Raw genomic sequence first — 12,426 nt, forward strand, 5'->3', positions numbered from 1 at the left:
CTGTTTTTTTAATAAAGTGCTCCAATCAAGTACGTATTTCTTTCCCGTAAGTATCACGGAAATGTCAAAGTATAACTTCTATTTCAAAATAATTGTAAATGGAGTTGCATGCTGTTAAATATCACAATACTATTGAGTAAAAAAGGAGGTGGAGATAAGCAGACCAGTGAGTGGAAGAATCTCTGACGTGCAATACATAGAAGTTTGTGATTATCTTGGAAATATGATTAGAATTTCTGAGTAATCCAAACAGATGAGAAACATTGGGAAAAATTATTTTTGGTATAACTCTACTGAAGTCATTGGAACTTACAGCAAGGAGAAAATTGGACATTTAGGTGACAACATCACTTCCCTCACTCCTCATTTCACTGCACCAAGTGCAAACTTCTTGTTCACTCCTTCATTTCTTCTGACAACTCTGCTCCTCCAGACTTGTCTGCTCTCATCACTTATCTTAGTTTCCCTGTCTCCTCTACTGCAAGAATGCCAGCCTTGTGTTTTTGGCATCTCACAAAAGTCTTCCAGTTTCTTTTTCCATCCTGCCCCTTACACCTAGAACATCCTCACTGTTCTGATCTGCAAGGTCACAACCCTTTTCTCAAGGTCCTCTTCTGACCCAATGTCAATAGGCAACCAGCCAATTGATAACAGCTTAAAGAAATGAGGACAGTTGTGACTTTACATATAATTATCTGGGGGGAAAAAAGCATTGCTATGAACATAGTATATATTTGTTTGTATTCCTGTGTCATTTTTCTTTGATTGTAAATTCTTTGGGAGAAGGGACCTTAGCTTCATATTTGTTTGTACAGAATTTAACAAAACAGTGCCTGATCCTGACTGGGTCCTGTGGTCACTACAGAAATATAAACTACAGAGCAGGTAGAAGTTGTTTCACATACAACATTTTTATTGAAAATAAGTTTTTTGTCAAAAACCAAACTTAAGAAAAAATAACTCAGCTAAATGTCTCTTTAAAAATATTCAAAATTAAAAAATTAAATACATTAATTCAGAGAATTTTCATAGAAAAACAAAATAAATGTCTTCATATTTTTGACCATTTTGGCAGTTTTGTCCATCCTTAATAAATAAAAATAATAGTAAAACGGTGACAATCAGCAGCTCTGAGTGATATTAAATGGGTGATATTAAAATACCTAACTCCCTCTGTTTTGAAGATGATACAATTCCAACTACACTCTTTTGACCCATTCTTTACAAGATTCCTCTCCCCTCCCCTCAATACACACAGTGGAACTAGTGCTATAATTCCATTTTTGTTTGTGCATGAGATTTGTATTTGCATGCATGGTATCTCCCCTTCTAAAAGAGTACCCCCAAAACCCAAAAATATCAGGGGAAAGTTTCATTTAAACTTGGTTTGGGCTATCAAACCACAATAGCATGAATTACAAATCTATTTATTTTTATGGTTATAACTTGTACTGTATCCAATGTAGACTCATTTAATATTTCAGTGATGTCAAAATAATTCTGTGGAGAGGACGAATTAAAAATATTTTCTATAGTTTATTGTCCACACCTACTAAATTAGGGTCCTATACCCCAATTGATTCACAATGTCGTTCCAACACTAACAAGGTAAAGTTTATGCAGTGGTGGAGGGCAGAGTATAACATCATTGTTTGCAGATGATAATTGTCTTGGATGGTCTAGATAATATTTAGTCCTGCCATGAGTGCAGGGAACTGGACTAGATGACTTCTCAAGGTTCCTTCCAGCCTACGATTCTATGATTGATTATGCATGATTAAATTGTGATATCCTTATTTCTTAAGTGGTGCTTGCTCAAGTAGTCCTATTGATTTCAATGAAGGTACTACTCAACATGAGTAAGAGTATCAATATCTGCCCCAGAGGAGATAGACTGTCCCTGACACAATTTAGCCTTGATTTTCAGATATGCTTCAGCTGGAGATGAGGGTGCTTATGGAAATGAAAAAGACTTCTGAAAATTAGGCCTAGCAAGAAAAAAATATGTGGTGTAATTTGGACCACCACTACTTCTATTCTTTTTTATTTGGTCATCTGTTCATACAGCTATCTAATTTGAGCTCAAAATTACAGAAATTGTGCAAATCAAGTGAATAACTGCACACTTAAATTATTTGAAAATCTGATGTTAAAGTTACATAATTAGCCTTCAAAGTTAACAATCCTCTGTGATGAACCAGTTCAGTTTATATTTGCAAAGACAACATTTCAGAAATTCTGCAAACTTATTTAGAGAAGATTGAAGTTGGGGAGTGGGGCCCAGGAGAAGGTCCCTGCGGTCCCTGAAGCTATTGACCAAAACTGAAAGAATACTGAAAAATGGCGAGGACTCTGAAGGAGGGAATTATAGAGATCTCGGCAAAATAAGAAACTCCTACACGCATCTGCAGTGCTTTTTCTATGAGTAAAGTATAATTGGTCTAGAATTGCCTCTGCAAAGTGGTATCTCACTTGCTTCAACTGTGATGTGTCCCCAGAGAGTTAAACTGTACTCTAGAGTGGAACTCTGGGGAGGGTGTACTTTAGTGCCTGGAGGGCTCAGCATGAATATTGGGCAGCAGAAGCATGGGTTCCATTCCCTAGAAGGGCAACAGATGGATAGTGTGCCCAAGGTGCCAGAGACTGTGGCTAGAGGCTGCCCAGACCCCGAGAGGCTTAAAAGCATACAGATTCAGTGAGTGGGTCCAAACATAGCTGACTGGTGAGAATCTGCTAGGAGAACTAACACAGGATCATGAGAACATATTTGACACCAATGCCATACATCCATTGCAGTCAGGACTGCATATATGCAGAAATATAAACCTGAAAATCACCAGTTATTTCACTCTAAAGCTCTTCCTGTTTTAGAACTTAAAAATACTATCAATTTAATTTAACTTGGAATAACAGGCAATAAATAAGCAAGACCTATGTGTATATAACTATAGTATATTTCTAGAAGTAGTTTGGGTAGTCTGTCAATCAAAACTATATATACACAATGATGAGGTCTAAATTAAGCTGTTACCACTCAAGAAAGAGACCATGGAGTCACTGAGGATAGTTGTCTGGCTATAATGACAGAAGGACAGGAAACATTTGACAATGGTTTAATCAGGCAGCAGCTTTATTATTAGATATCCGGGACTACCTAGCAGAAAAAAGTGTGCAGTGCAGGTAACCCCATTTTTATTCCATAATTACCTGGGGGCTTTTACCAGCTCCCCCTCTTTTCCCATTCAGGTCCCTCTAGCAAATCCATGGTCAAGACCTTACCATACCCGGGGGCTTCCACCAGCTCCCCCTCTTTTTCCATTCAGGTCCCTCCAGCAAATCCATTGCTGGGAACTTACCATCCATCCTACTCTCGTAGGAGGGTTAAGGTGGGCTATAATAATGGGGGTAGGCTCCTTGCCATACCAGTCATAGGAGTCCCCAACCATCCCCCATTTGCTCCTTTACCGAACACCTCTCTTTAAGGCCTTTTCCAAGCCATTTATCCAGCCACTACATCTGCCACAAGGAGACACCAGCCATTAGCTTGGCTGCCTCCTCGCCAAATGCCCTCTTTTATATGAGTCAAAAACATGATAGCACCTAAGTCTGACAGGTGAACCTCATCCTCCCAAAACAACTCTGGGGCCCCATATACTAGGCCAGGATGTGAAATTACTGCCCCTCCTAGGGCCTCAAGGAATGTGGCCACCTCCCTGTTCACATACCTCCTTGCTTTGTCCACTGTGGGGAGGCTTATGGCTTCACACTAGGTCCTGCGCTGAAGCACGTCTGACCATACAATGTTAACTTTTGGAAAAATTCCAAGGTTCAGCCTCAAGTCCTTCCTTGCTCCAAGCATTAGTTCCACTCCTTTATGCATTCCCAAATTGTTTCATCCTAGATGGACCACAGTTCTGTCTGGTGGCCACTGATGGGCCCACACAGCATACTGCAGCACTATCAGTTGATCCCATAACATGTGACTCTTTGCATGCCAAGGGAGAACTGCTTCACCACTGAAGCCCAGCTGCGAACCCTTGGGCAACTTGTGCTGCTGACATTGCTGTCCCGATTCTGAATAAGTGGGAACCAAATACATGATCTGACAGCCCCAACCTCATCAGCCCCCATCTCAACACGGTAGCAGTTTGATATGTTGTGAGGGGACTTCCATAATCATGCGTGAAAAGGGGGCCTTCCCCCATGTAGGGCTTCAAAGCCTGAACAGGGCAGATCCCGGGCTCACCACCCTCCCAGGGGATAACAAATTAACCCCGGCCTACTTGATCAATCTTTGACCTTCCCAAGCATAATATCACTGAATGCTCATGACATTATATTTCACTCATTTCCAAAGCCCTAACGGACCCAAGTACAGCTTGCTGATCCTGAAAACACTATAAAATGCTATCAAGAATGCTGCCCTGAACAAGGCCACCTCCTGTCCACTATGCCATACGGTGCCAAAGAGCTGCATGAGATCTCTGAGCATGTAAACTGTCATGGGACAACAGGAATCCTTCCTTGGGTCACTGGTATGTGATCACTCTGCCAAAAACCTTTGAACTAAAAAACCACTGCAAGGATCTAGATAACAATTTACCCTACTGATGAATGTAAAGGAAGAAAGGCAATTCAAGATTGTGGAGGACGCTAGTTGATGGGTTGCCTATGACAGCATGTACCACAGCACCTGTTCCTTTGTAATGGGCCATATTGTTGACCCACCTTCCATTCCTGAAATTGTATTAAATCATTAAAACTTCTCTCATAGCTCTGCCATGTGCACAGAGCAACTGGTCTCCAGACCACACTGACAACCATCTTACGCCAAGGTTCCATAGTGCTAGTGGCATCTGCCTGGGTTTCCAGCTGGCTCGTGGTGCCAGCTCCGGAAGTCTGTGGATCTGAAAATGAGATAAGGCATCTACTATGCCATTATCAACCCCGAGAGGTTATGAAGTAATGTATATTCCTGGGAGCCTTCTCAGGGGCCAAGGCTGGAGGAAAAAAACCCACAAGTTCTCCACAGGCTGCTCAATGTACAGCAGCAGTTAAAAAAGATAACAGAATTTTAGGGACCATAAGGATAAGGCATAGATAAGACAGAAAATATCATAATGCCACTTTATAAATCCATGGTACATCAACACCTTGAATACTGCATGCAGTTCTGATAGCCTAATCTCAAAAAAGATATATTAGAATTTGAAAAAGTACAGAGAAGGGCAACAAAAATGATTATGGATATGGAACAGCTTCCATATAAGGAGAGATTAAAAAGACTGGGACTGTTTGGCTTGTAAAAGACATGACTAAGGAGGATAAAATAGAAGTCTATAAAAGTATGAATGGTGTGGAGACATTGAATAAGGTAGTGTTATTTACCTCTTTATATAACAGAAATACCGAGGGGGTCACACAATGAAATTAATAGACAGCAGGTTTAAAACAAACTTCTTCATACAACACAGTCAACCTGTGGAACTCATTGCCAGGGAATGTTGTGAAGGATAAACGTATAACTGGATTTAAAGAAGAATTAGATAAGTTCATGGAGGATAGGTACGTCAATGGCTATTAGCCAAGATGGTCAGGTATGCAACTCCATGGTCTGGATATCATTAAAACTCTGACTGCCAGAAGCTGGGACTAAGCAACACGGGATGTTCATTCCCTCTGAAGAATCTGGCTTCAGCCACTATCACAAAACAGATACCAGACTAGGTGGGCCATTGATCTGACCCAATATGTCTATTCTTATGTTTTTATGTTCTTAAAGGCAGACAAGTGTGCTACTGAAGTTCTAATTTTACAGTTAAATGTAAATGGTACTATTATAAGAGCCCCAGATTTTATATGTTAACTCTATATTTTTAAAAACATAAGTAATGTGGGTTTAAAGAAGTATGTTTAAGGATGAAATGTTCTAGGGAAAATGATTCAAAAGGCCAGACAGGTAGACAGACATATTAGACTAGGGTAATATACACAAGACTTTGCTGAGAAGAAGAGCTTGTGATTTTACAGAGATGAAATTTCAAACGTAGTAAGCATCCACAGAGAGAAATATGTCTGTCCTTAAATACTATTCCTAGGATTTTCTGTTGCAATGCAAGTAAATACGCAGTGGAAACTGCACATTCGATGTCTGAGGAATTCATGGTGTGATAAAGAAAATAAGAACCTCCAAGGGAATAATTGCTTCACTGTGGGGAACTCATGCAACTTAACTTGAACTTTAAATTGATCTGCTTTCTTATTTGTTACTGCTGGTGCACAGTAGCATGAACAGAAAATTGGGCAGCTATAAAATGGTCATTTAATATTATGTAGTATTTAATGCTATTAGTGTTTTAATGAACGTTGGAGGCTTTTTATCCCCATCTTGATTCTCTATAAGTTATAGAGAATCAAGATGGGGCAAAAAGCCTCCAACATACATTATATACAACATATATTAAAGGCAGAATCATATAACTGGATGCTTCTAATTATGAATTGAACTGATTGCTCTGAGCCCGGGGAACAGAGGCTTGAATAGCTAGTCTCTATCTCTCCTTTTTTTTTAAAAAGAAGTGTTCATTTTCATTCTTTCCATTGGCTGCAGAACTGTGATCATTACCATATTTCAATAGGTACCCTGTGTACTTATTCATACTATGTCCGGACAGAGGGCTTACAGGATTACATGCTTGATTTCCCCTGAAAGCCTCCTTTTCCGGTAAATATTGTGGCAATTTGAAAGAATTACTTTCTTGTGTTCCTCTCAGTTTTTCCAACTATTTCTGATTTGATGGCACCAGCTGGTAGTCACTTAAGGGTGACAACACCACTCTCATCATCTCCTTGTACAGTAGACACGTTATGCTTCCCAATCACAGACAGGGTCCCCAGGGGTGAAAAAGGAGGAAGAGAGGAAGCAAACTGATTGGTTTTCTCTGCAGATGGGGCTCTAGGTCTAACTTACTTTCCCTCAAGAAAGTAGTCCCTAATATATGTTGCAATTTGCAAATACTAGTTGAGATTTTAAAGCCATCTGTTTGAAATAGTTTGGTTAAATTCAGTCAACAGCACTCAGTTTATTTCCATATTTTTGTCATTATATTACTATGTGCTGGGGGGGGAGGGTAGCCATATTAACTTCCAATTTATGCTGTCATCTATATGTGCTGGTTTGTTTGTCCAGAGAAGTCCTTTAAACGTTGTTTCATGTCCTCATCTGTTTTTTGTTTTCCATTACCGCTTTTTAAATTTTTTCTAAGTTCTTGAATAGAGGAACTGAAATTGACTGTCACTTTTATCCCCTAGACCTAAGTGTATCGTTCAGGCAAGTAATAAGTACGTAGCAGCTGAGTTATTCCTATCTGAATACTGAAAATTCTCCCAAATCATACATATGATGTATATGTGTACGTAGAAAGGTTGGCCCTTGACTGAGTTTAATATTTCACTCTTAAAGATGCCAATATGTAAATTACCCTTGACTGGTAAGAATAGAGAATTAATCAACTGGTTCATAGGATGTGTCTTCACAAGGTAAAAGAATGAAAAATTGGTTCACCTTTTGTATATTAGGAAGAGAGAATAGGTAACTTGTCCAACATCGCACACTCACTCTGTGAGAAAGCTGGAATCTGGTCAACATATGCTGAATCCCTGTCTCGTGATTTAATCACAGAACATCTGGCCCACACTTAAGTCAAGGAGTTTCAATTTGAGGCACTACCCAATCCTTTATAACACTACTTCTGAAGAGATTCTATTCAGAATTTGAGCAATTTCATTACTGAAAGCCCAGTTTCCAGAAAATTGCTATTCTAAGTTCTTTAGGACATGTTAGTTTTTAATGTTGAAGATGTGAGAGTCAGTGATGATACATATACATGAGGTTATTTGCTTAGATGTCTCTCTAGGTACTTATACAACACTCATCACCAAAATATCTAAGGATCTCAAAAATATCTTCACAAAGACCCTGGTGAATTAGGGAAGTATTATCATCCCCCACTTTACAGATGCGGAACCTAGTTCAATGGGACCTTCCATTTACTTCAGTGGGCACTGAGAAAAGCAGGCTGCAAGACTTAAGTCTCTCTCAGTATATTTGTGGCAGAGCCAGGAACTGAACCCCGATGAACTGAGTCCCAGTCTAGTGCCTTAGCCACAAGAACAGTCTTTGTCTCTCTTGATAGTACTTATTTGCCAGAATGTTAGATTAGTTATAGTTAGCACTCAAATCAAATACACAAAAAAAGAGAGATTAAATGCTATGTGATTGTTTGGGTTAGGTCTAGTGGTTTGAATACACCAGAAAATGAGCTTTTATCTTCACGATATCAGAAAATAAAATTGAGGCCATTTTGCACTGAATACAGATTTAAATAAAAATATGAACCCAAACATAAATCCAAACCTAGGAGGAAGTAAGATTAACTGTGACCTAGACACACCTCAACATCAGGAGGGCTGGACAATTTGATCTTCCTCCGCAGGCCTCCGAAATGGACTTTTCCACCCAATTCCAATAATGGGCTACTTGATCCTCATCACCCAGTCCTTGTGAACACATTTGTTTTTTCAAGATTCTTATTTGCTTGTGCATGGTGCTGAGAACCATTCACACTCATTGATGTCATTGGGACTGAAGGGAACTGCCCATTTTGTAGAAGGTGATCATCAACACCTTACAGTTTGGATCCTGAAATCACTACTGTGAATGAGTCCCCTTGCGATATCAAGCATGAATACCAATGAATCTGCCTTAATGAGGCCCTGTATGTCAGAACCCTGCGAAACAAAAAATTAGCCATGACCTTATCCCAGCATTTTAAAAGAAATTATGCTATGGCTTGGAGTTTTATGTAATTTATTTATTTATTTTGAGTTCAGAATTCACAGATAAAATGAAGGCAGTAAGGACCAATCCAAACTGCTCGCCATCCCTGTAACTGAAAAGAAAATTTAAATAGTTTGAAGTATGAAGACACACATATATATATTCCTGAGCCTCTTCTATAGTGTCTATACCACGCTGACACAACAGCGAACCAGACGACAACTTCCTCTCACACTCTTCTTCCTTATGTACAAAGGAAGACTTATATATGTATAAGCCTTGTTTGGTAGTTCTTGGCTTCAGACAAAACATAAGACAGTCCACTTTATGCAGCAAATATCATACATGGTATAAGCCCCAAAAGTCTTGTGTTGAGAAGTTTCCCACTGAAATTTGCTGTTGCCTTTGTCACAGAAGGAAAGAAGAGTGTAAGAAGAGGTGGTCTGGTTGGCTGTTGTGTCAGCATGGCATAGACACTATGGAAGGGGCTCAAGAAGTCTAAAGTGCAGAAAAATTAATATTAGCAATTCAGCTAAAAGGTTGCATTCAGTTCCTGAAGGTATTCTCATACTTCTAGGTTTCAGTGAAGAATAGAACCAGAAGCATCAGAATACCAGGAGGAGAAAGGCTGTTCCTACCAGCAAAGACTAGAACCGTGAGTGCTATAAAACTCAGGAGTCTAGTTACTACCCTCCAGAAATTCCTATTCTTCTGACATTTTCAGCCCAGAATTGCATACCCAGAAGATCTGGATAATTCAGATAAAATTTGGATCCAGAATATATGGATTTTAATATGAACTGTAACTTGGATTCTGAACCTTGTGTGGTTTGCACATTCTTATTCTGTATTATTTATTTAGTTTGTATTATAGTAGCCTGTTGGAGCCCCAGTCATGGAACAATACAAGCACAGAACAGAAAAATGTTCTCTGCTCAAAACGCTTGCAGTCTATTTGTTGTACACTTCAGTGTTGTTGACATTTAAGGAGAAAAACATTAGAAAAGTACTGGGATTGTTTACAATTAGTCTTCATGAGGCAAGATTTGTTTAAACTGAAGCAATAAAATTGGCAAATATAGTCAACTAGCTGAATCATACATTATGCTTCTAGCACCTTCCAACCAGGGTTCTAAAAGTGCCTTACAAATCTGGGTAAATATTCTACTGTTCCCATGTACAAATAAAGAAACTGAGGTGCAAGGGAGCATAGGACCTAATCATGATTTCAGTGGGAGCAGATTACTCTTATTCTTGTTCTTTACAGGATCAGGTCCTAAGTGTCTTGATCTAGGTCACCCAGCGTGTGAGCAACAGAATCCTGACTAGAAGCCAGGTTTAATGACTCAAACACATTATTTCTCATGATGGATGGATGGGTGAATAGAAAAAACCTTTTAAATGGGCATGAGACAACATCTGAATAGCTCGGGGTGGGCAATCTTTTTGGCTTGAGGGCCACATCAGGTTTCAGAAATTGTATGCAGGGCAAGTTAGGGGAGGCTATGCCTCCCCAAACAGCTGGGCATGGCCTAGCCCGGGGGCCCTACCCCCCTCCTTGCTCCTCGCCCCTGATGCCCCCCCCCGGACACCTGCCCCATCCACCCTCCCCCCGTTCTCAGATGTCTGCCCAGGACCCCTGCCCATCCACACACCCTGCTCCCTGTCCCCTGACCACCCCTGGAACCCTCACCCCTGATTACCCCTCCTCTCATTCCAGACTACCCCCTAGGACCTCTGCCCCATCCACCACCCCTTCACCCTGTCTTCTCCCGGAACTCCTGCCCTTGACTGCCCCCTGCTGCCCCATCCAACCCCACTACCTTCCTGACTGCACCCTGGGATCCCTACCCCCATTCAACCCACCTGTTCCTCGCCCTCTGACCACCCCAACCCCTATCCACACCTGCACTCCCTGACCACCACCCCTCGAACTCCTCTGCCCTCTATCCAACCCCCTCCACTCCCTGTCCCCTTACTACACTGCCTGGAGCACCTGTGGCTGGCGGTGCTACAGCTGCGCTGCCTGGCTGGAGCCAGCCATGCCACTGCGCAGCTCAGAGCCCAGGTCAGGCTGGGCTCTGCAGCTGCGCTGCCCTAGCATCTCACAGCCTGCCACCCAGAGCATTGCACTGGTGGTGGGGCAAGCTGAGGCTGCGGGGAAGGAGGAACAGTATGGAGGGCCAGGAGCTAGCCTCCCAGGCAGGAGCGCCACCAGTTTTTTTGGTGCCCTAGGCGGCGGAAATATCTGCCCCCGAAATGGCGCCCTTGACAGAGGTGGCAGATGGTCCCATCCCTGAAATACCACCGACGACTTGGGCGGCAGCAGCCCCCCAAATGTTGGTGCCCTAGGCAACCGCCTAGGTCACCTAATGGGTTGCACTGGCCCTGCTTCCAGGCCAGGAGCTCAGGGGCAGGGCAGGACAGTCCTGCGGGCAGGATGTGGCTCGTGGGCCATAGTTTACGCACCTCTGGAATAGCTGCTAGGAATTAAAATAATGGCAATTAGTTGACAAATATATTTTGGGGCTTAATCCTCAAATCCTTAAACACAACATTTCTCTGGGGACCAATTCTGAAGTGCTTACTCTTTCAAAACTAACATGGACGTCACTGGGATTTTTGCCTGAGTAAAGTCTTCAGGGATGGGACTATAATGGACAAAATACTTTCTGAGAATAAAGAGAGAAAATAGTTAAATAAATCTTTTTACCAGAACATATATTGTAGTCTCTGTAATTTTATTTGACCAATTGCTATGTGCTTAAGCAACTCTTTCCCGTGGAACATCTGTCAAAAGAAATTCAGTTTTAAATCCAGTTGTGATTAGAAATAGTTGCAATCTCAGTTATGAACAGATGAAAAAATCTAATATTTGCTAGATTTCCATTATCTATCTCAAATGAGGACAAGTAGTGTTTAGTAGCTAGCAAATCATTAATGGGTTTTGTTTGTCCTCTGGAAACCCTGCTCTCTAAGTCAAAACAGAGAAGATTTTTTTCACCTCAAAAAATCAAATATGTATCCTCACTTAGTTATCTGAGGTGGATTTTTTTTCTAAAAGGAATGAGTGGGATGTATACAGCCAGAAAATGCAGTATGTCTGAATAGACTAGAGGTTTTGTAAGAGTTTCATATTAAAGCAACTATGCAACAGTAGCAATTTTCTTTTAAAAAAGTAGAAAATTAAAGAGTAACAAGTAATACTAAGAGACCAAAAGGTACAGGACAGGTAGCATTTGTTTATATTTTAGTATTGCCTAGTAATCTATAGACATTTTAACTACAAGATTGATCCAGCATCCACTGAAGCCAGCAGAAAGCTTTCATTGGGTACCGGATCAGGCCAAAGTTTTAGGTTATGCTTCTTATCCTCTACCCTTTGCTGCAGAAGAAATGCTTCACAGGAAGACCTGTCATAATGCAGTTGTTTTTTATTCCAGTCAACTCATTATGACCCAGATATTTTTAAATAATTTTGAACTTTTTAAAGAAAATTTGGTGCCAGTAGATTTGTCTGTCATATATTTAGAAGATAATTAATATTGCTAATACATATCCCTATTACATTAAGTATACAAGAATAT

This window comes from Gopherus flavomarginatus, chromosome 2, assembly GCF_025201925.1.
Source record: "Gopherus flavomarginatus isolate rGopFla2 chromosome 2, rGopFla2.mat.asm, whole genome shotgun sequence".
NCBI lineage: Eukaryota > Metazoa > Chordata > Testudines > Testudinidae > Gopherus > Gopherus flavomarginatus.